At 47.6% G+C, this 22672-nt stretch overlaps 2 non-coding genes across 2 annotated transcripts; one reads left to right on the plus strand and one right to left on the minus strand.

Annotated features, from left to right (window-relative positions):
* Positions 1-17295: 17295 nt before the first annotated feature.
* LOC143681868 (U1 spliceosomal RNA) lies at positions 17296-17457 on the minus strand. The gene has a single exon (XR_013174920.1). It is a non-coding gene; the product is annotated as a U1 spliceosomal RNA (small nuclear RNA).
* Positions 17458-22037: 4580 nt separating this feature from the next.
* LOC143681879 (U1 spliceosomal RNA) lies at positions 22038-22199 on the plus strand. The gene has a single exon (XR_013174931.1). It is a non-coding gene; the product is annotated as a U1 spliceosomal RNA (small nuclear RNA).
* The last annotated feature ends 473 nt before the right edge of the window (positions 22200-22672 follow it).

The following is a 22672-nucleotide window of genomic DNA, read 5'->3' on the forward strand; positions in this document are numbered from 1 at the left end:
TAGTATTGTGCTATCCATTTCTGAGTTTTTGTATCCAGTCCTGTTGCACAGTCTGTATCCCTTCAGCTCCAATTACCCAATATCTTATCCTATTTCTATCTCCTGATGGTCTCTGTTACCAGCAACATATTCCAAGTTTATTCGCTAATGTCAGTTCATATCAGTGAGACCATACAGTATTTGTCCTTTAGTTTTTGGCTAGTCTCACTCAGCATAATGTTCTCAAGGTCCATCCATGTTGTTACATACTTCATAAGTTTATTCTGTCTTAAAGCTGCATAATATTCCATCGTATATATATACCACAGTTTGTTTAGCCACTTGTCTGTTGATGGACATTCTGGCTGTTTCCATCTCCTTGCAATTGTAAATAATGCTGCTATAAACATTGGTGTGCAAGTGTCCGTTTGTGTCTTTGCCCTTAAGTCCTCTGAGTAGATACCTAGCAATGGTATTGCTGGGTCGTATGGCAATTCTATGTTCAGCTTTTTGAGGAACCGCCAAACTGCCTTCCACAGCGGTTGCACCATTTGACATTCCCACCAATAGTGAATAAGTGTGCCTCTTTCTCCGCATCCTCTCCAGCACTTGTCATTTTCTGTTTTGTTGATAATGGCCATTCTGGTGGGTGTGAGATGATATCTCATTGTGGTTTTGATTTGCATTTCTCTAATGGCCAGGGATGTTGAGCATCTCTTCATGTGCCTTTTGGCCATTTGTATTTCCTCTTCTGAGAAGTGTCTGTTCAAGTCTTTTTCCCATTTTGTAATTGGATTGGCTGTCTTTTTGTTGTTGAGTTGAACAATGTCTTTATAAATTCTGGATACTAGACCTTTATCTGATATGTCGTTTCCAAATATTGTCTCCCATTGTGTAGGCTGTCTTTGTACTTTCTTGATGAAGTTCTTTGATGCACAAAAGTGTTTAATTTTGAGGAGCTCCCATTTATTTCTTTCTTTCTTCAGTGCTCTTGCTTTCGGTGTAAGGTCTATAAAACCACCTCCAATTATAAGATTTATAAGATATCTCCCTACATTTTCCGCTAACTGTTTTATGGTCTTAGACCTAATGTTTAGATCTTTGATCCATTTTGAGTTAACTTTTGTATAGGGTGTGAGATACGGGTCCTCTTTCATTCTTTTTCATGTGGATATCCAGTTCTCTAGGCACCATTTATTGAAGAGACTGTTCTGTCCCAAGTGAGTTGGCTTGAGTGCCTTATCAAGGATCAAATGTCCATAGATGAGAGGGTCTGTATCTGAGCACTCTATTCAATTCCATTGGCCGATATATCTATCCTTATGCCAGTACTATGCTGTTTTGACCACTGTGGCTTCATAATATGCCTTAAAGTCAGGCAGCGTGAGACCTCCAGCTTTGTTTTTTTTCCTCAAGATACTTTTAGCAATTCGGGGCACCCTGCCCTTCCAGATAAATTTGCTTATTGGTTTTTCTATTTCTGAAAAGTAAGTTGTTGGGATTTTGATTGGTATTGCGTTGAATCTGTAAATCAATTTAGGTAGAATTGACATCTTAACTATATTTAGTCTTCCAATCCATGAACACGGTATGCCCTTCCATCTATTTAGGTCTTCTGTGATTTCTTTTAACGGTTTCTTGTAGTTTTCTTTGTATAGGTCTTTTGTCTCTTTAGTTAAATTTATTCCTAGGTATTTTATTCTTTTAGTTGCAATTGTAAATGGAATTCATTTCTTGATTTCCCCCTCAGATTGTTCATTACTAGTGTATAGAAACACTACAGATTTTTTTAATGTTGATCTTGTAACCTGCCACTTTGCTGTACTCGTTTATTAGCTCTGGTAGTTTTGCTGTGGATTTTTCAGGGTTTTTGACATATAGTATCATATCATCTGCAAACAGTGATAGTTTTACTTCTTCCTTTCCGATTTTGATGCCTTGTATTTCTTTTTCTAGTCTAATTGCTCTGGCTAGAACTTCCAACACAATGTTGAATAACAGTGGTGATAGTGGACATCCTTGTCTTGTTCCTGATCTTAGGGGGAAAGGTTTCAGTTTTTCCCTATTGAGGATGATATTAGCTGTGGGTTTTTCATATATTCCCTTTATCATTTTAAGGAAGTTCCCTTGTATTCCTATCCTTTAAAGTGTTTTCAACAGGATGTTGAAATTTGTCAAATGTTGAAAGGATGTTGAATTTTGTCAAATGCCTTCTCTGCTTCAATTGAGATGTTCATGTGATTTTTCTGCTTTGATTTGTTGATATGGTGTATTATATTAATTGATTTTCTTGTGTTGAACCATCCTTGCATACCTGGGATGAATCCTACTTGGTCGTGATGTATAATTCTTTTAATGTGTTGCTGGATTCGATTTGCTAGAATTTTGTTGAGGATTTTTTGCATCTATGTTCATCAGAGAGATTGGTCTGTAGTTTTCTTTTTTTGTAATATCTTTGCCTGGTTTTGGTATGAGGGTGATGTTGGCTTCATAGAATGAATTAGGTAGCTTTCCCTCCACTTCGATTTTTTTGAAGAGTTTGAGGAGAGTTGGTACTAATTCTTTCTGGAATGTTTGGTAGAATTCACATGTGAAGCCGTCTGGTCCTGGACTTTTCTTTTTGGGAAGCTTTTGAATGACTGATTCAATTTCTTTACTTGTGATTGGTTTGTTGAGGTCATCTATTTCTTCTTGATCAAAGTTGGTTGTTCATGCCTTTCTAGGAAGTTGCCCATTTCATCTACATTGTTGTATTTATTAGCATAAAGTTGTTCATAGTATCCTGTTATTACCTCCTTTATTTCTGCGAGGTCAGTGGTTATGTCTCCTCTTCCATTTCTGATCTTAGTTATTTGCGTCCTCTCTGTTCTTCTTTTTGTCACTCTTGCTAAGGGCCCATCAATCTTATTGATTTTCTCTTAGAACCAGCTTCTGGTTTTATTGATTTTCTCAATTGTTTTCATGTTCTCAATTTCATTTATTTCTGCTCTAATCTTTGTTATTTCTTTCCTTTTGCTTGCTTTGGGGTTAGTTTGCTGTTCTTTCTCCAGTTCTTCCAGGTGGACAGTTAATTCCCGAATTTTTGCCCTTTCTTCTTTTTTGATATAGGCATTTAGGGCAATAAATTTCCCTCTTAGCACTGCCTTTGCTGCATCCCATAAGTTTTGATATGTTGTGTTTTCGTTTTCATTCGCCTCAAGATATTTACTGATTTCTCTTGTAATTTCTTCCTTGACCCACTGGTTGTTTAAGAGTGTGTTGTTGAGCCTCCACGTGTTTGTGAAATTTCTGGCACTCTGCCTATGATTGATTTCCAACTTCATTCCTTTATGATCTGAGAAAGTGTTGTGTATGATTTCAATCTTTTTAAATTTGTTGAGATTTGCTTTGTGACCCAGCATATGGTCTATCTTTGAGAATGATCCATGAGCACTTGAGAAAAAGGTGTATCCTGCTGTTGTGGGGTGTAATGTCCTATAAATGTCTGTTAAGTCTAGCTCATTTATTGTAATATTCAAATTCTCTGTTTCTTTATTGATCCTCTGTCTAGATGTTCTGTCCATTGATGAGAGTGGGGAATTGAAGTCTCCAACTATTATGGTGGATGTCTCTATTTCCCTTTTCAGTGTTTGCAGTGTTTGCCTCACGTATTTTGGGGCATTCTGGTTCGGTGCATAAATAGTTATGATTGTTATGTCTTCTTGTTGAATTGTTCCTTTTATTAGTACATAGTATCCTTCTTTGTCTCTTTTAACTGTTTTACATTTGAAGTCTAATTTGTTGGATATTAGTATACCTACTCCTGCTCTTTTCTGGTTGTTATTTGCATGGAATATCTTCTCCCAACCGTTCACTTTCAACCTATGTTTATCTTTGGGTCTAAGATGTGTTTCCTGTAGACAGCATATAGAAGGATCCTGTTTTTTAATCCATTCTGCCAGTCTATGTCTTTTGATTGGGGAGTTCACTCTATTAACACTTAGTATTATTACTGTACGGGTAGTACTTTCTTCTGCCATTTTGCCTTCTGTATTTTATATGTCGTATCTAATTTTCCTTCTTTCTACACTCTTCTCCACACCTCTCTCTTCTGTCTTTTCGTATCTGTCTCTAGTGCTCCCTTTAGTATTTCTTGCAGAGCTGGTCTCTTGGTCACAAGTTCTCTCAGTGATTTTTTTGTCTGAAAATGTTTTAATTTCTCCCTCATTTTTGAAGGACTATTTTGCTGGGTGTAGAATTCTTGGTTGGCAGTTTTTCTCTTTTAGTAATTTAAATATATCATCCCACTGTCTTCTCACCTCCATGGTTTCTGCTGAGAAATCTACACATAGTCTTATTGGGTTTCCCCTGTATGTGATGGATTGCTTTTATCTTGCTGCTTTCAAGATCCTCTCTTTCTCTTTGACCTCTGACATTCTGACTAGTAAGTGTCTTGGAGAACGTCTATTCTCTTTGGGGTGCACTGCACTTCTTGGATCTGTAATTTTAGGTCTTTCATAAGAGTTGGGAAATTTTCAGTGATAATTTCTTCCATTAGTTTTTCTCCTCCTTTTCCCTTCTCTTCTCCTTCCGGGACACCCACAACACGTATATTTGTGCGCTTCATATTATCATTCAATTCCCTGAGTCCCTGCTCATATTTTTCCTTTTTTTTTTTCCCTATAGTTTCTGCTTCTTGTCGGATTTCAGATGTTCCATCCTCCAGTTCACTAATCCTAACCTCTGTCTCTTGAAATCTACCCTTGTAGGTTTCCATTGTTTTTTTCATCTCTTCTACTGTACCTTTCATTCCCATAAGTTCTGTGATTTGTTTTTTCAGACTTTCCATTTCTTCTTTTTTGTTCATTCCTTGCCTTCTTCCTATCCTCCCTCAATTCATTGATTTGGTTTTTGATGAGGTTTTCCATGTCTGTTCGTATATTCTGAATTAGTTGTTTCAGCTCCTGTATCTCATTTGAACTATTGGTTTGTTCCTTTGACTGGGCCATATCTTCAATTTTCCTGGTGTGATTTGTTATTTTTTGCTGGCGTCTAGACATTTAATTACCTTAATTAGTTTATTCTGGAGATTGCTTTCACTTCTCTTACCTAGGGTTTTCTTGCTAGATGAGTTTGTTGTCTATCTGTTCTTTGACCTTCAGTTCAGCTTTTTCTGGGCCTCTAGCTTAGGTTTTGCTTAACAGAGGATAATTTTTCAGTTCTTGTTTTCTTGTTTCTTGTCCTGCTTGTAAGGTGCCTTTTCCCTCCCCACCCTTAGGAGGGTCTACATAGGTATTACAGACTCCAGCTGGGTTTTCCCCGGACTAAACAGACCTCCTATCAGGGGGAAGGAGTCACCTGCATCAGTTTTCCCTGAGGGTGAGACCCTGTAGGTTGAAAGACTTTCCTGTGAAGTCTCTGGGCTCTGTTTTTCTTATCCTGCCCAGTATGTGGCGCTTGTCTGTCTGCAGGTCCCACCAGCAAAAGATGTTGTGGCTCCTTTGCGTTTGGAAGGCTCTCCCTGCTGGGGGTGTGGTGGAGACAGAGATGGGGTTGTAGGCTGGTTTTAATGGCTTGAAATTGCCGAGCCCTGGGGTCTGAATTCCTTGAGGCAGGGATTCCACCTGAATTGGGCTTCGCCCCTCCCCTGGGGAAGGCACAGGTGGGAGACAGCCCTGAAAGCAGTCCGTTTCTGCCTATGCCTGGGGCAGTTGCAGCCCGAGTAGTCCTGCCGCTGAATCCAGAGGCTGCCAAGTCTCCGTAGAAACACAGCCACAAAAACCTCCGTTTCGTCCCCTTTCCTCTTTTTCCGTGAGCCCAGTAAGCGACTTCCACCTTGACCAAGTTCGCCTGAGCTGGGGGCCTATTTTTAGTAGTCAGAATTTGTTTATTAATGCCACAATTGGTGTTTGGTTGGACTCAGTCCCTGCTACTGTGAGAGTGTCTTTCCTTTCCTTTCCTTCTAGGAAGCCGCCTGTGGGGGAGGGGCGCTGGGCGCCGCGGCTTGGTAAGCTCATGGTTCTGGGGAGACTCGCAGCTGGTCCAGCTGGTCCAGACTGGGGTACGCTGTGTGTCCGGTCACTGTCGTGGCTCCGGGAGCTGTTTCTGTACTGTTTCTGGTTATCTAGTAGTTGTTCTGGAGGACAAACTAAAACGCGCACATTGCTAAGCCGCCATCTTGGCCCCTCCTCTCTCCCTATTATTTATCTTTATTCCATATGTTCTACTCGTATGTTGACAAGGTAGGTAAAAGGAGCATCAGACACAAGGTTTTGACAATCACACAGTCACACTGTGAAAGCTATATCATTATACAGTCATCTTCAAGAAACATGGCTACTGGAACACAGCTCTACATTTTCAGGCAGTTCCCGCCAGTCTCTCCATTACATCTTGAGTAACAAGGTGGTATCTGCTTAATGCGTAAGAATAACCTCCAGGATAACCTCTCGACTCTGTTTGGAATCTCTCAGCCACTGACTTTGTCTCATTTCACTCTTCCCCCTTTTGGTCGAAAAGGTTTTCTCAATCCCTTGATGCTGGGTCTCAGCTCATTCTAGGATTTCTGTCCCACGTTGCCAGGAAGGTCCACACCCCTGGGAGTCATGTCCCACATAGACAGGGGGAGGGTGGTGAGTCTGCTTGTTGTGTTGGCTGGAGAGAGAGACCACAGCTGAGCAACAAAAGAGGCTCTCTTGGGGGTGACTCTTAGCCAAGGCAGTATCTTGACTGTGACATAGCCAAGGGGCCAGGGCCGTGGCAGGCCCACCACCTCGGGAACCGCCTTTCCCACCAGCAGATGGGCCCTGTCCCTGACTGTGCACCGTGCTTGGACTGATGTGGCCTTCACCTGTGATGGGTCACCTTTCCTAGGGGTCCATTTTCACTGAGCTATAAAGTCTAAATAAATTGGAAAGACCAAAACCCACAAAGGAAACCAATAATTCTGGGCGGCTGCTTGGTGGCATCTAGCTCTCACCTCTTCCTGAGAGAGGTTGGGAAATTCAGGGTCATGATTTTCAATTTCTGAAGAGGCTCCACTTCATAAAGTAAAGCGATCCCCGAATGTGAGAAGATGGCTCAGCAAATGCATGTACTTAAAAGCAGTAAGACCAGGGAACCCAGTGCTTGGGAGAAGAGAAGCTCAAGCTCTCCTTTGCTGAACCGGCTCGATCTGTAGGCCGCGCGACCTCTGGCTCTAAGGTCCTAGGTTTTCCGTCGCATCAGTGTCTTTTAGTTGGTTTTCTTTGGGTCTCCCCTTCATAGGCCTCTCCAGTGCCCAGCAGCTCCTGGGGTCGTAGTGATCTGAATGTGCCCTGGCCACGCTGACCTCTGGGAGTGCCGACCCCCTTCCCCCTGGAGGCTCTGTCACGAGTTCTGATGTTTCCTCTGTCACAGCCTGGTCTTCTCCTGCCCGGGCTGCAAGTGCCTGTGTGTCAGACCCTGGATGCTTCCACGGGGCAGGGGTCTTCTGTTCTTTTTGTTTGTGGTCTTTTTGTCCTCTCTGGGCTTTATTCTGGCTGAATTTACCATATGGGCCCACTAAGCAGAGACCCTGCGTTCAGTGTTATAGCTCGAGGGGTTAGAAAAGGTGTTAACAGCTTGTTTGGATGGTTGGCTGAAACATGGATCAAAAGGTGGCCGACATGACCTGAGGTTGAAATGCCAGACCTGCCCTGGTGTAATGTAGATGAGGGGATCCAGAGGCTTAGAGAGACTGGGATGCTAGAGTGGATTTATCATGCAAAGCCTGCTCTTACACCCCAGGAATGTCCGGAGGATGCACCTTTTACCAGAACAGTGAGAAATAAATTTGTGAGACTAGCGCCATCATCCCTCAAGAGCTCTGTGGTTGCACTTCTCTGTAGGTCAGATATTACTGTAGGAACTGCTGTCACTGAGCTGGAATCCTTAAACACAATGGGGATGACAGGATCCTGAGTTGGCAGAAGCCAGGTGGCAGCACTTAATCACCAAAGACAGGGTAGACATGGCTATTATAATAGACAGCAAACTCAAAGCAGGAGTCAAAATAATCTGATTCACAGAGATTTGTGGTGTTGGCTAGTAGATCATGGGGTACCAGGAAGTACAATAGAAGGGCAGTCTGCTAAATTCTCGTTTGAGCTGTATAAACAAAAGAGTTGTAGGCCAAGTGAACAAAAGTCTAACTTGAGTTACAAAAACAAAGAGTCACGGCCCCTTGATCAATTTCCAGACTTGAGACAGTTTACAGACCCAGAGCCCCTTGAATGAAGGGAGGGCAGATCCCTTTGGGGGAGAACCCTGCTACACTGCCACAAATCTATACTGTTAGTCTTCCTCTAAGCCTTCCCCAAGGAGACCGACGGCCGTTTACCAGGGTAACTTGTGCATTGGGGAGAAGAAAATGATCAGATATTTTGGGGATTCTTAGACACTGGTTCAGAAGTGACAATAACTCCAGGGGACCCAAAACATCACTCTGGTCCACCAGCGAGAGTGGGGACTTATGCAGGCCAGGTGATCAATGGAGTTTTAGCTCAGGTCCGTCTCACAGTGGGTCCAGTGGGCCCCCAGACCTATTCTGTTGTTATTTTCCCAGTTCCAGAAGGTATAATTGGAATAGACATACTGAGCAACTGGTAGAATCCCCACATTGGCTCTCTAAGTCATGCAGTGAGGGCTATTATGGTGGGAAAGGCCAAGTGGAAGCCAGTAGAACTGTTCCTACCTGGGAAAATAGTAAATCAGAAGCAATACTGGATTCCTGGAGGGATTGCAGAGGTTACTGCTACTCTTAAGGACTTGAAGGATGCAGGGGTGGTGATTCCCACCCCATCCCCACTCAACTCTCCTATTTGGCCTGTGCAGAAGACAGATGGGTCTTGGAGGATGACAGTGGATTATCGTAAGCTCAATCAGGTGGTAACTCCAATTGCAGCTGCTGTTCCAGATGTGGTATCATTGCTTGAGCAAATCAGTACAATCCCCTGGTCCCTGGTATGCAGCTATTGATCTGGAAAATGCTTTTTTCTCAATAGGCTGTTAGTAGGGACCACCAGAAACAGTTTGCTTTCAGCTGGCAAAGTCAGCAATATACTTTCACTGTCCTAACTCAGGAGTATATCAACTCTCCAGCCGTATGTCATAATCCTGTCCGCAGGGATCTTGATCGTTTCTCCCTCCCACAAGACATCACACTGGTCCATTATATAGATGCTATCACGTTGATTGGACCTAGTGAGCAAGAAGCAGCAACTACTCTAGACTTATTGGTAAGGCATTTGCATGTCAGGAGATGGGAGATAAATCCAACAAAAATACAGGGGCCTTCCACCTCCATGAAATGGCTAAGTGTCCAGTGGTGTGCGGCATGTCGAGATATCCCTTCTAAGGTGAAGGATAAGTTGCTGTATCTGGCCCCTCCTATGACCAAAAAAGAGACACAACGCCTAGTTGGATTTTTACAACAACATAATCCTCATTTGGGCGTGCTACTCTGGCCCATTTAATCGAGTGACCAGAAAAGCTGCCAATTTTGAGTGCAGATCAGAACAAGAAGAGGCTCTGTGACAGGTCCAGGCTGCTGTACAAGCTGCTCTGCCGCTTGGACCATATGATCCAGCAGATCCAGTGGGGCTGGAAGTGACAGTGGCAAGTAGAGTTGCTGTCTGGGGCCTTTGGCAGACCCCTATAGGAGAATCACAATGCAGACCCTTAGGATTTTGGAGCAAAGCCTTACCATCTGCTGCAGATAACTGCTCTCCTTTTGAGAAACAGCTTTTGGCCTGCTACTGGGCCTTAGTAGAGACTGAATGCTTAACCATGGGCCACCAAGTTACTATGAGACCTGAGTTGCCTGTCATGAGCTGGGTGTTGTCTGACCCACCAAGCCATAAAGTTGGGCGTGTGCAGCGGCACTCTGTTGTAAAATGGAAATGGTATATACGAGATAGGGCCAGAGCAGGTCCTGAAGGCACAAGTAAGGTACATGAGAAAGTGGCCCAAATACCCATGATCTCCACTCCTGCCACATTACCTTCTCTTTCCCAGACCAGAGCTATGGCCTCTTGGGGAGTTCCTTACAGTGAGTTGACTGAGGAAGAGAAAACTCGGGCCCAGTTTATAGATGGCTCTGCACAATATGCAGGTACCACCAGAAAGTGGACAGCTGCAGCACTACGACCCCTTTCTGGGGTGTCTTTGAAGGACAGTGATGAGGGGAAATCCTCCCAGTGGGCAGAACTTCGAGCAGTGCACCTGGTTGTTTATTTTGCTTGGGAGGAGAACTGACCAGAGGTGCATCTGTATACTGACTCATGGGCTGTTGCTAATGGTTTGGCTGGATGGCCAGGGACTTGGAAAGACCATGATTGGAAAATTGGTGGCAAAGAGGTGTGGGGAAGAGGTATGTGGATAGACCTTTCCGAGTGGGCTAAAAACATGAAGATGTTTGTGTCCCATGCGAATGCGCACCAGAAGCTGACTTCAGCAGAGGAAGGTTTTAATAATCAAGTCGATGAGACGACCCGTTCTGTGGATGCCAGTCAGCCTCTTTCCCCAGCAACTCCTGTCATTACCCAATGGGCACATGAACAAAGTGGTCATGGTGGTAGGGATGGAGGTTATGCATGGGCTGAGCAACATGGACTTGCACTCACCAAGGCTGACCTGGCTACAGCCACTGCTGAGTGCCCAATCTGCCAGCAGCAGAGACCCACACTCAGCCCTCGATATGGCACCATTCCCCAAGGTGACCAGCCGGCTACATGGTGGGCAGCGATTTGTTCTAACTGGAATAGACACATACTCTGGATATGGATATGGGTTTGCTTTCCCTGCACGCAACGCTTCTGCCAAACTACAATCTGTGGACTTACAGAATGCCTTATCCTTCATCATGGTATTCCACAAAGCATTACTTCTGATAAGGGAACACACTTCATGGCAAATGAAGTGTGGGAATGGGCACATGCTCATGGAATCCTCTGGTCTTACCATGTTCCCCATCATCCAGAAGCAGCCGGATTGATAGAACGGTGGAATGGCCTTTTGAAAACTCAATTACGGTGCCGAGTAAGTGGCAATACCTTGAAGGGCTGCGGTAATGTTCTCCAGGAAGCTGTGTATGCTCTGAATCAGCGTCCGCTGTATGGTGCTATTTCTCCCATAGCCAGGATCCATGGGTCCAGGAACCAAGGGGTGGAAATGGGAGTGGTACCACTCACTATTACTTGTAGTGATCCACTAGGAAAATTTTTGCTTCCTGTCCCTGTGACCCTGAGCTCTGCTGGTCTACAGGTTTTAGGTCCAACAGGGGGAGTGCTTCCACCAGGAGAAACAACAGTGATTCCATTGAACTGAATCTAAGACTGCCACCTGGTCACCTTGGGCTACTCTTGCCCCTGGGTCAACACGCAAGAAGGGGATTACGTTAGTGGCTGGGGTGATTGACCCTGAGTATCAGGGGGAAATAGGACTGCAACTACACAATGGAGGTAACGAAGAGTTTTCCCAGAATATAGGAGATCCCCTGGGGCGTCTTTTAATACTACCATGCCCTGTGATTAAAATCAATGGAAAACTGCAACAACCCAATCCAGGCAGGACTACCAATGGGTCTGAAACTTCAGGAATGAAGGTTTGGGTCACCCCACCAGGCAGAGAATCACGGCCAGCTGAAGCGCTGGCTGAGGGTAAAGGGAACATGGAATGGGGAGTGGAAGAAGGTAGTGATAAATATGAACTTCGACCACGTGATCAGTTACAGAAACGAGGACTGCAATGCTGTTTTGTTCATGTTATAGTATTTAAATTGTAAGATATCAAGTTTAAGAGTGAATATTATCCAAGGACTTGCACTCTATTCTAGGGAGATTTAATGTGTGTCAGGTTGTATGCAGGACAGTTAAGTATTGTTAGGTGAGGGGAAAATATTGTTTTCTACTTAGAGATTAAGTGTGGTTTAAGGTGTTGTATGTAGCTGCCAAGTTGAGAAGAAGTAGACTGTCATGGTCAGGGTCATGTGTCCACTTGGCCAGGTGGTGGTACCTGTTTGTCAGGTTGGGCAACTGCTGGCCTGTCCGTTGCAATGAGGACATGTGTCTTCTATAATGAGTGATGCTTAATCTAATCAATGGAAGCCTTTTAAGGAGGATTCAGAAGAGACAGGCTCTCTTCCTGCTTCGGCTGGCGAGCCTCTCCTGTGGAGTTCGTCCAGACCCTCCATCGGAATCTTCGGCTTCACAACCTGCCCTGCGGATTTTGGACTCTGTGTTCCCACGGTCAAGTGAGACACTTTTATAAAGTTTATATTTATGAACATTTCCCGTTGATTCTGTTTCTCTAGAGAGCCCTAACTAATAATAAGGGAAAATTCTTTCTTTCTTCTTCTTCTTCTTTTTTTTTTTTTGTCAGAAACTCTTTATTTTAAAAATACTTTCCCAACAAACCATGAAACATTTGGACATTACTTGGTGGTTAGTCACTGAAAACATGGTACATTGAAAAAGGATGTTTCAAAGTTAGACACAGAATTGATCAAAACCTAAGGACAATATTGCATAAAGACAATATAAAAAATGAATAGGAACAAGTTTCCCTCTGGTGAGGTTAACATAAAGAGGCATCACCATGTCATGTCGAATACAAGTAACGGGTGGTATCTTGTTCTTTTATTCAACTGAGGTACTTATCCAAGCCTTAAGTGTCATATAGGTGTCAGATTCCCACATGGAAAGGGTAGTTTTCCTATTTTCACCTAAACTTGCTTTAAATAACTGAAGCCCAAGGCAACAATTATTTAAAAGAATTTAACAGTACCAAAAACCCCCATAATTTAGAACATTAGAACTAGGGCAGTGATAGTTGAATAGTCTCAGAGATAATTAACTGCAGAAAATAAGCACTATACACAATGTGGAAGTTATCAAAGTGACTATTTAGAAATTTGAAAAGTGCAAGACATACTTTTCCAGTTATAAGTCCCAAATAGGAGTGCAAAAGAAATGAAAGTTTTTGTTTCAAGTTGGAGGAAAAGGAAAGCTTGAAATTATTTAAAAGCTTCCCTCAGGTCACCTTCCCAAAATCAAATGATCAAAATGCTCTTTCATAGTACAGGATTCTTTAATGAACTTTGCTTTGACAACAAAACTGTATTCTTTTTTCACACACACACAAAACAAACAAACAAACAACAACAACAAAAAACGGTATCCCACAATTTGCATTCCCTACTCCATCACCACATTGATTAGTAAGCAAGAAGCAGTATGTTACTAGGGTTCTGATAGTGATAAAAAGAGCATCTGAATTTGGGGTCCTGTCTTAGCCAGTGGACTTGCGCCCCACGGGGCGTCCATATTCTCTTGCCCTCCTTCCTTAGTCATGCCTTCCCTCCACGCGGCCGCCGCCTTGGATACCTGCTCCCTTTTCCTACCTGACTGCCAGAACATTCTTTCTTGGATATTGTTTCCTACCGCTCTAGCTTGCTAGCTGCCAGAATGCAATATACCAGAAATGGAATGCCTTTTAAAAAAGGGAATTTAATACGTTGCAAGATTACAGTTCCAGGGCTGGGAGATTGTCCAAATTAAAGCAAGTCTACAAAATGTCCAAATAAAGGCACCAGCAACAGGTTACCTTCAACTCAAGAAAGGCCGATGGAGTTCAGGGTTCTCTCCGCAACTGGAAAGGCACAGGGCCGACATGGTGAATCTGCTGGCTTTCTCTACAGGCTTCTTGTTTCCTGAAGTTCCCCGGGGCGTTTTCCTTCTTCATCTCCAAAGGTCGCTGGCTGGTGGACTCTCGGCTTCGTGGTGCTGTGGCGTTCTGAAGCTTTCTCCAAAAGGCTGCGTCTTCTAAAGGATTCACGTAAACTAATCGAGACCCGTGTAGAATGTGCGGACACATGCCTCCATCTAATCGGGTTTAATACTCCCAACTGATCGAGCCACATCTCTGTGCGGATAACCTAATCAAGCTTCCAACCTACAGTGCTGAATAGGGATCAGAAGAGACGGTTGCTCCTACAAGATTGATTAGGATTAAAACATGGCTTTTCTAGGGTGCAGGGCTCTTTTCAAGCCAGCACACCTACCAACACACACTTAGCATGGGCCATACACTGTGCTAAGTGCATTATTAGTACATCATCTCATTTAGCCTGCACAATGAGCAACTCTCCGAGGCACCTGATGTTATCTTCAGACGACACTTAAACAATGAAGCCAGCAAAGGGAAGAGGTGGCCCAAAGTCAAACAGCAGGCAGACAGTGGCCCGGGATGGGAAGGGGAGGGTTTCCCAGAACCGCTGACCCCAACGGCAGACCTGGCCGGATGTCTCTGTGATAACCACGGTATATCTAACACCCTGGAACCCCCATGCACACAGTCCTCAGCTATTACATAGCCCAATCCTTTGGGTCAGAAACTCCTGGGTCCCGGATCCAGGCATAACTCAGTGCTGACAGCCCTGGGCTGAGGAAATCCCCCCAATTCTCTACAAACCCAAGTTTTCTCATCAATGAGGTATAGCAGATTTCTGTCTTGGTCCAGATATTTCATATTTGGGCAAGGAAACCTCTTTCGGCTGCAGAAGAAGAGTTCATCCAAGAGAAGTTGCTCAGCTCTTCTGCATTGACTTAGGTCAGGCTGCAGGATGCACGACTTCTATCACCACCGTTCTGAGGAGTCTCTCCGCCTGCTTTCAGCTGGTTTCAGTTGGTTTTCTCTGCACGTGCCCGTGCTTACCTCCCCTCCTTGCACCAGCAGCCCTGGGCCACGCGGGCCTCTTGCATGCCGTCCCCACAGCGGCCACGAGGGGGCACCGTGGCTCTTCCCTAAGGAAACCACTGGCTTTTCTCGGTTTGGCTAGTAAAAAGGATTCCACGTAATTTCAATTTATCAGGACGTTACAGATCACAAGTGAGAGTGAGCTATAAACGTAGAGTGAGGGAAGTTGAAAAATGTTCAACACAGGACCTGGAGCCTTTTTTTCTAAATATGGCTCAATGTTCAGGCATTTGGAAATAAAGAAAAAACAAAAACCTCATAATGAAAAATTGAGGGTGTTGCTTTATATCCCCTACTGTCATTTAAGAAAAGGGGATCTTGATGAAACTTTCTGATTTGCCAAGCTGTTGATGCATGTCAGGGGCTAGTTAGAAGCTGAGGAAGCTAATGTTTTCAGCCTGTGAAACAGGTAAAGGAGGGAGCTTAAGGCAAGGGGAGGGGGGAGAGGAAGCCACCAAAAATCATCATAATAAAGTGGCTACTTTGGGGTGATGCGCATGTAGAGAGAGTTGACTGTCAAAGGCTGTAGATTTGGAAGTAGCAAGACATCACACGCGATTTCACACACGGGGGGCAGCTGTCCCCCAAGGAGAGCAGTCTGCAGTCAGGTGAGACATTTAAGGACGTGATGCGGTTCGTGATGCCGACACGCCTCCCCATCTCCACAGAGAAGCACCGCAGGGAGCTTGCTGTGCTTGTCCTGCCTTTGGGGGATGGAGATGGACTTAAACGCGTGATTATTAATGGTGAGATGTCCATCCGTGCACCACCTCCGTACACCACATGCAGGAAAACTGGGTATCAAAAAGTAAAATGTCCAAAGTTATTTGCTGCGACTTGCTGCAATGGAGTCCTCTAATAGAATTTCTCAAGCCAAGCGTGTGTCGGCACGGGTGCACGCTACACACACGCACACCCCAAAGCACCATCTGCCAAGGGAGAGAGACAAAGAAACTCATCAAAACACGCCCGCAGAGCCTGAGGGCGCGATAGGAACCGCGGCAGGCGCCCTCCATTTAGACAGACGGGCCCTGAGAGGGTTAGTGTCGTGCCCGGCGCACGTGGCTGGCCTGGGCAGGTGGACGGAAGGCCCAGGCGGGCTCACTCAGGAGGCCCCAGCCCGGCCACCGACCGGGAGGGCCGTCAGAGGCTAAGACCGGGCGCGGCGGGCGCGGCATGTGTCCCGAGTCCCTCGACTCCCACGGCCCTGCCCAGCCCTTCCTCAGAAGGGCAGGGAGGAATTCCACGTTCTTCCCTTCTACTGAGATTGGGGTCGCAGCCTCCAAATCCTGGGCTTTTTTTTTTTTTTTTTTCTACCTTAAAACTTTACATATATCTTGTTGCTGTCATTTCTGTTCTCCGGTGATTTGGCGGCATGAAATTCTCAACCCTAATGGACTTGCGGCAAATGTCTTTTAACACGGACTGGACTCAACTAACATGTCCACGGACTCATCGGAATCCGCATTCTTTTCTTGATTGCAACATGAGACTTTTCTGTGGCAAAGCAAGCAACAGCAGCATAAAGTTTATTGTAATGGAATAAAAGTCTGACGAACAAAAATGCTTTGATCAGAAACTATCAATTTCTGATATCTTCACGTGATTTGAGGGTCTAGATTTAAGGAAACACTAGAACGTCTTCAGACTGAAATCTTATTGAAAATAATCTTTTTCTTTCTTTTTTCCTGCTGAGTACTGTGTGTGGGCTCTCAGTAAATTTAAACCACGAGGGACCGCCAAATTTGATGACGAAGTTTCTATTGAAATAATGAAGCCAGAGGCGACAGGAGTGTCCATCAGTGGTCAACAGGGAACGTTGGAGGAAAGGGACGACGACACGACGGTCCTCTGCTGCCGTCCGGTCCCGCGGTTTTGCCCCTTCCCTGGACAGGGCTGCTGAGGACAACTTCGCTCCGTGGTCCCAGCCTTGGTTTAATGTCCTCTGTCATCGACTTGAAATTCCTGCTCTTACCTTTGAATCCGTTTGGTAAGCGGACTCCAATGGGACAAGGGCACGTGTGCAACGTGCACGCCTACTACTGTTCTCTGTTACCCCCATGTATACAGGCCCTCCGGACACCGCTGCCTCGGAGCGCAGGAAAAGACCCAGTGGACACAAAAAGTGTCTAGTCCGGACGCGGCAGAACGACCGCGTGAGTTTCCGCGGGCACAGACACGGGCCCCTTCCACACCCAGGTGAGCATCTCAGTACAAGGATCTCCTGCCGGCACAGCAAATCTTCCAGGAATCAGGAATCCTGGAAGGAAACAGGAATCCCAAACACAACATCCTCAGCTGCGTCGCAATGTTAGAACCGCAGTTCAGGCAAATAAACAAACCCTGAGAAGCCTAAGTAAGGAGGACTTAAAAGACAAACACAAACTGATGAGCCAAACGTGCCCTCCTAAGATGAACACATAAGAGAAAGAAAACTGCCACAAGTATCAGCACAAACCTTCTTTCCTACATAACGCGGCACGTATAAGACAGAGACAGAAAAGAAAGGAAACTCCGGAAGCGGGGAACAGAACACATCTGTCCTTGAGCACACAACACACCAAGGGAGAGCGCGCACGCAGTCCCCACTATCACAAATTACGCAGTCGAGTTTCCCGCATGTGGGGAAATCGCAGGGGTCAGCACGCCCGCAGTGCAATGGACAAGCCTCGCCCTGGGAAAACCACCTTCGTGATCATGGTGTCTCCCCTGCCAGGTAAGTATGACTGCGGCCCGCCCGCCCACGCGCAGCCTCGGACTCCCTGCACTCTACACACACGGTCACCGCACGCCCCGCAACCCTGCCGGGCCCGCCTCCGCCCTCCTCGGCCCGCCGAGCACCGCGTCCGCGCAGGCCGAGCCCACAGCCCCCGGCTCCCGCCGCGGCCGGGAAGCCTTCGCGCGTGAAAGCAGCAGCTGCCCAAGCGGCAGCCGCGCGCTGCCTCATCTCCATAACCACGCCCCATCCCTGACGCCACGGCGAGCGCCCTCATTCCCCGCCAGGGCCACGCCCCCTGCCGCTACTCCCGCCTCCCGCCGCCCAGACGGCCAATGAGCGGCCGGAGGCCCTCCGGCAGAGGGAGGCGGAAGTGACGCCCGCGTCGCCCGCGCTCGCGCCTCCGCGGCTCCGGGAAGCCGCTGGGCTTGTCCCGGGCCCCGGACCGAGGCTTGAACGTTTCATCGGTGGAGACAGCGATACCGGGGGTCCGGGCGGGCCACCTGTGTCGGTTTGGGGGCGTTCCCCCTGCTCCTGGCTTTTTTACGGTTTTCATCCTCTTGGCCGTCGCCTGCTCGGTGGCAACTCCCCGAGCTCGCGCCCCGCGCGCGGGTTTTAAGCTTCTCCCCCGTGGGGTCCGAGGGGTGCCTGGGGCCGGGGGATCCGGGGGGGGTGCCTGGGTCCCGGGGGGCCCGTGGGCACTGCCCCTCACCCCGCCCCGCGCGCGGGTTTTAAGCTTCTCCCCCGTGGGTCCGAGGGGTGCCTGGGTCCGGGGGATCCGGGGGGGTGCCTGGGTCCCGGGGGGCCCGTGGGCACTGCCCCTCACCCCGCCCCGCGCGCGGGTTTTAAGCTTCTCCCCCGTGGGGTCCGAGGGGTGCCTGGGTCCCGGGGGGCCCGTGGGCACTGCCCCTTACCCCGCCCTGCGCGGCGGCTCCCGGAACTTCAGAGACCATTGGCGCTCTCGCACCAGCGGCAGCGTCAGGCCCTGAGACCACCCTCGTGTCCACAGGTCATCGGGAAGGCTTACAGAACTCTCCGAACTTTTATACCCGTGGTTGTCCTTTCCTACAGCAGAAGGACACAGATTAAAGTCGGGAAGGGACTCGATGCACAGGGCGGTCAGGAAAGGTCCAAGTGCGGCGTTTCCAGTCGTCCTCCCCAGGGGAGCCGGAGACAGCGTGACCTTTCCTGCAGAATGCATGGACCAGTGCCCGGAAAGGAACCTCAGCGTTTTTATAGGGGTTGTGGAGCCATAATCCAGAGCAGCCGTAAATTCCTCAATAAAACAGCAACAAAAATCCCCGCTGTGTGTGGGTCAGCGAGCACATGTGCACATTCCTAGGTATGGGAACTATCTGTACTGAAAGTACTCCTGCTGTGTAGTGCTAAGTTCAGAGAACCCAGAAGTTAGGATTTAAGGGATGATTGTGATTACTGAATCATTATATAGATATTCCATTTTACTTTCTGGTATAGACAGAGGGAAAATACCTGAAATCTCTAAATTGTAATCTAGCTGTCTGAATCTCTGATAGGGATTGTATAGCCCTTATCTTCTGCCACTGTGATTATAAAAACCTTGTGACTAACCTTCACTGGTACCCAGTTACCCAGTTTTTTGACTGAGTCTTGTGATCACTAAGACAACTCCTAATGTTCATTAATGAAGAGCTTTGGGTCCGCCCAGAACTAACCCACCCTGAGTCCAAAGTGATCTTTAGAACCAAAGCTGGATCTAACCAGAATGGGCCGGTCTGACATGCTCAGTGGCTTAGACTTTAACTTGTAAGTCACCTAAAGTAATATTCTAAGACAAAAAAATCACACCCATCATCATATTAAAGCCGCCAGTGTCTTACAGTCTGTAACTAAGCACGTGGCCAATCTGCGCATGCTCAATAATTAAATCCCTCTAATTACATCATCTGGGGCCACTGTGTTCATTATCCTAAAACCTGCTCATCTTTTGATACTACAAAACTATCAGAATTACTGCAGTTTGGGGAGACAGATTTTTGGGCCGACAGGCCACCTGATCTCTGTGTCATGCCTAACAATAAAGTTTTTCTCTTGGAAACCCCAGTATCTCAGAAATGGTCATTTGAGTGTATTGGGCAAAAAAATCCATTGCCTTTGTCCGGTCATGTTATCAACCAGGACATGCCAAGAGTTTATAAATCACCTCCCAGGGACCTAGGGCAAAGGTCACACTCCTATTTTGTCCAGCTCTTCTTCACCCCATTTATGAGAGAGGCTGTCCCATCCTAGAACTCTGGAGCTGGCTGAAAACACGGTACCCAGCACCGGAAGGATGAGATCGACGTGGGTTTTTCGTTACATAGGCTCCCAGTCTGGGGGAGGCCACTTTACTCCACACCGGACCACACAGAGCTTGTGTTCAGGAGCAGACTGGCCAGCAGGGCCTGGGGAAGGCAGGCTTTGCAGCAACAAGAGCTTGGGGTGATTTCCAGATCCCAAGGGAGGACGTGACTGGCCTGGTTGAATAAACTTGTGGGCTGGCAGAGGTGCCAAGTGCAGGAGAAACAGGTGAAGCCCAGCTAGTGTGACCTGCAGGGGAACCTGCCAGGTGCGGGCCCTTGCCAACTGGGTGCCAGCGCAATTCTAGCAAAAGCAAAGAAATTTAGTTATTTCTTCAGAGCCCTGTGAGGCTCAACAATGCAGGGGAACACATGCAATTTTAGTCCTTAGGATACAACTTTTCTTTTGGGTAGGGTTAATTTTCTTTTCACTTTTATTTTGAAATAATTATAAACTTAACAATGTAGAGAACACATGCAAAAATAATAGGAAGCCAGACAGAACTCCAACACAGCATATCCCCCACCCAGACACCCGGACCAACCAGCTTTTACCATTTTGTCACATTTGCTGTGTCACTCCATCCATCCACCTTCCTATAGATCCACCTGTTTTCTAAACATTTGAGAGCGAGTGGAACAAGCTCCTCGAACACAACACTTCCATCTGCAATTCCTGAAAACAGAGATCCCGTAAGTAACCAGGCAAGTTATTTTTATTTCTTTCACCACCGGGACGCTGTGCCCCACTGTGCTGTCCGGCGACCACACCAGACCCTGCTTTACTCTGTCGAGAGAATCCTGCAACGTTGTGTGATTTGAGCAAAAACATAGAATCCATTTGTCTTTGACTCGGATGTTCCCAGTCGTGCTCTATCTTCAGTTTCCCTGGGTTATGTTAATTATATGCGAGGCAACAACAACCAATCACTCACTAAGCGCTGTAGGAAAAATTTCCGAGAATATTTTTGTCAAACTGGGACGACCACCCTCTCTCCCTCTGCGGGACGTGAAGTGCTCACAAAGCTCAGCACATTAGGGCTGGAGCCGGCCTCGGGGGACGTCAGAGTCCTGCACCTGGTGAGAGAACTTGAAAACAAACATCTGTGATGCGGTGGCATATTTGTGTGTTTGAAAAAATCCTACTGGATTCCTAAAATCAGATTGGAAAACTGTTTTCATAAAACCAACAGTGATAACACCAGTGAGAACTACTGGTGTGGAGTTAATTCGTTCCAGCTACAACACAATTTCAAAAATCACAAGATCATCTCAGAGGCAGACAAAGCATTTGAAAAATCCAATATCCTTTTCGGATAAAAACAATACAAAAAAAACACAAAACACCAACCTAGGTCTGGAAGGAAACTGCCTCAAACCGACAAAAGTCGCCTACGCGAACCCTACAGGGATCATTTCTTTGCGGGTGACCCTTAAAGGAAAGCACCGGCTCCCCGGAGCGGCCGCTCTGCGCGGCAGAGACGCGGTCCCGGGAAGAGCGGAGGCCGCCGACCGTCGCCAGCGGCGCCCACGGGGGAGAAGCTTAAAACCCGCGCGCGGGGCGGGGTGAGGGGCAGTGCCCACGGGCCCCCCGGGACCCAGGCACCCCCCCCGGATCCCCCGGCCCCAGGCACCCCTCGGACCCCACGGGGGAGAAGCTTAAAACCCGCGCGCGGGGCGCGAGCTCGGGGAGTTGCCACCGAGCAGGCGACGGCCAAGAGGATGAAAACCGTAAAAAAGCCAGGAGCAGGGGGAACGCCCCCAAACCGACACAGGTGGCCCGCCCGGACCCCCGGTATCGCTGTCTCCACCGATGAAACGTTCAAGCCTCGGTCCGGGGCCCGGGACAAGCCCAGCGGCTTCCCGGAGCCGCGGAGGCGCGAGCGCGGGCGACGCGGGCGTCACTTCCGCCTCCCTCTGCCGGAGGGCCTCCGGCCGCTCATTGGCCGTCTGGGCGGCGGGAGGCGGGAGTAGCGGCAGGGGGCGTGGCCCTGGCGGGGAATGAGGGCGCTCGCCGTGGCGTCAGGGATGGGGCGTGGTTATGGAGATGAGGCAGCGCGCGGCTGCCGCTTGGGCAGCTGCTGCTTTCACGCGCGAAGGCTTCCCGGCCGCGGCGGGAGCCGGGGGCTGTGGGCTCGGCCTGCGCGGACGCGGTGCTCGGCGGGCCGAGGAGGGCGGAGGCGGGCCCGGCAGGGTTGCGGGGCGTGCGGTGACCGTGTGTGTAGAGTGCAGGGAGTCCGAGGCTGCGCGTGGGCGGGCGGGCCGCAGTCATACTTACCTGGCAGGGGAGACACCATGATCACGAAGGTGGTTTTCCCAGGGCGAGGCTTGTCCATTGCACTGCGGGCGTGCTGACCCCTGCGATTTCCCCACATGCGGGAAACTCGACTGCGTAATTTGTGATAGTGGGGACTGCGTGCGCGCTCTCCCTTGGTGTGTTGTGTGCTCAAGGACAGATGTGTTCTGTTCCCCGCTTCCGGAGTTTCCTTTCTTTTCTGTCTCTGTCTTATACGTGCCGCGTTATGTAGGAAAGAAGGTTTGTGCTGATACTTGTGGCAGTTTTCTTTCTCTTATGTGTTCATCTTAGGAGGGCACGTTTGGCTCATCAGTTTGTGTTTGTCTTTTAAGTCCTCCTTACTTAGGCTTCTCAGGGTTTGTTTATTTGCCTGAACTGCGGTTCTAACATTGCGACGCAGCTGAGGATGTTGTGTTTGGGATTCCTGTTTCCTTCCAGGATTCCTGATTCCTGGAAGATTTGCTGTGCCGGCAGGAGATCCTTGTACTGAGATGCTCACCTGGGTGTGGAAGGGGCCCGTGTCTGTGCCCGCGGAAACTCACGCGGTCGTTCTGCCGCGTCCGGACTAGACACTTTTTGTGTCCACTGGGTCTTTTCCTGCGCTCCGAG

This window comes from Tamandua tetradactyla, chromosome 4 (assembly GCF_023851605.1).
Source record: "Tamandua tetradactyla isolate mTamTet1 chromosome 4, mTamTet1.pri, whole genome shotgun sequence".
Classification (NCBI taxonomy): Eukaryota; Metazoa; Chordata; class Mammalia; order Pilosa; family Myrmecophagidae; genus Tamandua; species Tamandua tetradactyla.